General features: G+C 37.9%; 1 long non-coding RNA gene across 3 annotated transcripts; it reads left to right on the top strand.

Moving 5' to 3' along the window:
• Positions 1 to 606: 606 nt before the first annotated feature.
• LOC131435730 (uncharacterized) lies at positions 607 to 3,741 on the top strand. 3 transcript variants are annotated; one of them, XR_009230536.1, is made up of 4 exons: positions 607 to 1,540; positions 2,523 to 2,602; positions 2,662 to 3,082; positions 3,148 to 3,741. It is a non-coding gene; the product is annotated as an uncharacterized LOC131435730 (long non-coding RNA). The 3 variants fall into 3 exon arrangements; XR_009230535.1 differs by having other exon boundaries at positions 2,662 to 3,086; XR_009230534.1 differs by lacking the exon at positions 2,523 to 2,602 and having other exon boundaries at positions 2,662 to 3,086.
• Positions 3,742 to 4,069: the final 328 nt, after the last annotated feature.

Here is a 4,069-nt window from a genome sequence, read left to right as displayed (position 1 = left end):
ACGTCAGGTACAATTTTCAGAGCAGAGTGCTCAAGTACAAAAACTTTGCGAATTTCATAATGATATCGCATGCGCATCTTACGAAAATTTCAGGACATTGAACAAAATTTCTATGATCAATATAGTAATATCTCAAAATTATGATAGTGATGAATGAGACACATATTACGAAGTCATAACAATTAAAAATATAACATTATATGAAACGATGTTTTTGATACTGGAGCAGTGGTCCGAAAAAATACTTCGCAGTAGGGATATTGGACTTTTCGGAATGAGTGAAAGATTATTCACTAATCCAATATTATTTCTCAGACGAATCGATCAGGCTATTAATTCGACAAACTAATTTAATTAAAATAACAAAGATACAACAATGGTTTAAAAAGAATTATTCTACCATGTCAGCCAATAAGCGGAAACCCGAAACCGAATGCAATCTGTTTATGGCATATATTTACGATTTCATTATACCATTTAATATTTGATGAATGGTCCCAGACAAAGCGAACCGCTGTTCCACCAGCTGGCCGTAAAATGCAGTACATATTAAGTTTCCCTCTGGCGCTTATCGTTTCCCTCTAAATCCACTTCACGGACCGAATTCCTCCTACTCATCGATCTAAATACGGGCTGACTCGAGTCATCTCGCGCAGTTAGCTGTAAAATCCCGGAGAAAACTTATCTCCCCGCGTCGGCCCTTCGGTCCTCAGTACATAGTTGGCCATAGCGGGGAAAACCACGTCCCTGACCGTTTTGCGAAAACCGTTATTTTCCCAACTACGTATCTGTGTAGCGTCGTCGTCAGTCAGTTCCCAACCAGCCAGCCCAACGTTCGGAATCTTGTTATATATATTTTTTGTATTATCACGCAAGAGCAAACTGAGATTTATATTAGTACCATGCTTGTTAGTGATTTTCTTAATCTCATCTTTGCCACGCTCGAGTGCTGACATACCATGCGATCGGGGCCGGTTAGCGAGCTTCGGCGGGATTCGGAAAACGGCAAAGATCTCCGCCGTGTTCTTCATTTTATTTTATTTTTTTTTTTTTTGCAGCCGTTTCTGTCGTTGCCGTACGTATCTACGACCTGGGTTTTGCAGCACGAACAGAACGAAAGGAAGCTGCATAAATTTATGAAAAGCAAGAATGAATCACTCATTTGGATACATTTGCTTCGGAACGGGGCGGGGAAGCGGGCCACTGAAGCCTGCAGCCGGATTTCAGTTACTGTAGCTGCTGCTGCTGCTGCTGCTGCACCTTACAAGATCCCCGGCGAGTGGGTGTTGATAAAATATGTAGATTTGAACGGAGCAGATATTCCGCTTGGATATGTAATTATGGTGTTGCTGTCAAAAACAGATGCACGGCAGCTAAAAATGAAATTTCTATGCAAAGCAGGATGCACGCTAAGTGGGACGGAAGAACCATTTTATTTATTTACGCTCCGCCTGAACAGGAAACAAAGCAGCCTGAATTTGAAGTTGCTATTGGAGACGTCTCAGATATTTCACCGTCTGGAAACTTCATGTTTGCAAAGGTAAGTTCCCGGGGTAAATGTGATAAAACGCATTAGGTGATTGTGCATCTTCAATGTCGCATATCGATTGTTCCGGAAAGCAAATTCCAAAGAGTTGTACGATATTTTTTTCACTTGAAAAATTCAAATCTATAGTAATTAAATCGTCTTCAACTCAGGGAAATTACTACGAAACGAACACCAAAAATTACATATAATGACGACATAATTGATTTTTTGTGTATTCTTCCCAATAGGATTAATTCATATCTACAAAAATTCAAATTAGAAATGAGTTTCATAATTTTACGCTCTTGAAATTGGATCCAACAATAATTGTTGTGTCCTTTCGAATTTGCTACAGAACATTAATTATCCCATTCCCTGACGGTTTTTCCTATCGCTGATAACTGCGGAGGCGATTCAATTGGAAAAGGGTTTTTTTTTTGTCTCGACGCCCAGCGTTTCATTTTTATCGGCACAATAAACCGTATCCAAAATCATTGATAATTTTGTTCGATAGCAGCTCGTTTACAAGTCGTAGCTTGTCGTTTGGGGGACCGAACCACTAGAAATCTCGATCTTCTTTCCCCGTTATCGAGTATCTGATCATTAATCAAATATTGTAACCTTTCTCTTCCCTGCAGAGAAGCTGCTATTTTGGGTTTGGTTTCTCCGAAAGTCGTGACCGTGCTTTTATTAATTAGTCATTTCGCCGCTCGATGGTTTCTCATGATTCGTTAGGTCGTTTAGGCTAGACACAGAAAATGTTATTGTGCCAACAAATGAATGTTTTGCCTTACTCATTAGGAAAGGTTATGCTATAACGGTGGAAACCGACGCCAGGAGGGTCGAGTTTCGTATACCATTCGAATCCGTTCGTTGAGATCAGTAATATTTATGAGTGTGTGTGTTACAAAATATGTCACTCTTTTTTTTACGAGCTTGAGTGAACTGATTTTCCCAAATTTATATTCAAATGAAATGGTTTTTGGTCCCACAGGAAGTTCCGGGTTTCGGTTCCAGAGTTACAGGATGATATGTGTTAAGAAAATATTGACAGTGATGCTTATGAAAATATAAGTAATACAAGAAAGACATTTTTACACCAATAGGTGGAATAAAAAAGGTTTTTTTTATAGGTGACCATGTGATGTGTAGCGATTTCCTTGAAATTGGCCTCTAGTTAACAGACCATAATAGTCGATGACCAGCGGAACTCATATCAATGATACTATAACTATAGTCTAAAACTAAAAATTGGAACACACTCCTATTTCTCAAATATCATACAAAGAACAAAGTAACAGCCAATTTTACCATCATATCAGGATTTGTTATTTCTAGGCAGTCATTAGTCGATAATGTTTTTGATGTTTCATTGAGCGAATCATGAAATAACACATGGATCAATAAGTCCCAAGACTAAAGCAGAGATGGCGCTCGTAGTAAACCAGTAGCCACGTCTTTCTAGAGTACTAACCTTTGCTTGAAACGGGTCAAAATTTGGAGTCGATCCGACCAGAAACAGCTGAGTTATCGAGGTTGTAGTAAAGTCGTTTTGTAGGTTGTTTAAAAAATGGAAAAAAAACGAGTTTCGTGTTTTGATAAAACATTGTTTTTAATAGGTAAAAACACCGTGCAAGCGAAACAATGGATTGAAAAATGTTATCCGGACTCTTGTCCATCAAAAGCAACGATTTGTCGGTGGTTCGCCGAGTTTAAACGTGGTCGTATCGACACAAATGACGCGGAACGCTCGGGTAGACCTGTGGAAGCCGTTACACCGGACAATGTGAGTAAAGTGACAAAAATTATAATGAAAGATCGTAAAGTGAAACTCCGTAAGATTGCTGAGACATAATATGGAAGTGTATTTACTATCCTTCATGAAAAATTGAGCATGAAAAAGGTTTTTTCCAAGTGGGTGCCGCGATTGCTTTCGATGGAACAAAAACAGCAACGAGTCGATGATTCAGAAAGCAGTTTAAATTGAACGAATTGGGCTTTGATCTGCTTCCCCACCCCCCATACTAGCCAGATTTAGCCCCCAGTGACTACTGGCTCTTTGCTGATCTTAAAAAAATGCTCCAGGGAAAAAGATTTGGCTCAAATTAGGAGGTCATCGCTGAAACTGAAGCTTATTTTTAAGTGAAAGATAAATTTTTTATAAACATGGTTTTGAAAAATTGGAAAAACGTTGGAACCATTGTATCACCCTAAAAGGATTATGTTGATGAATAAAAAAAAATTTTGCAAAAAAAAAGTTGTTTCCATTGCTAGTCTCGGGACTTATTGATCCATGTGTTAGTACAGTAACAGTTTAACATCAATGTTAGTTATTGCATCTCATTTTGTTATTAGTGAAATATTTCAATTGTATTAAGTATAACTGATCTAATTTTTTCATCTTCTAATAAAACAGAAATTTAAAGACGGTCCCAGAAAGTATGGAAACGCACTTTGATTTCGCTGTAAATAATTCACAAGTGTTAGATATTTAAATTTTATTCGATAAACTGATAATATTAGACTACAACAACAGAATAT

Source organism: Malaya genurostris, chromosome 1, assembly GCF_030247185.1.
Source record: "Malaya genurostris strain Urasoe2022 chromosome 1, Malgen_1.1, whole genome shotgun sequence".
NCBI classification, from domain to species: Eukaryota; Metazoa; Arthropoda; class Insecta; order Diptera; family Culicidae; genus Malaya; species Malaya genurostris.
This window is presented reverse-complemented; position numbering and strand designations above follow the sequence as displayed.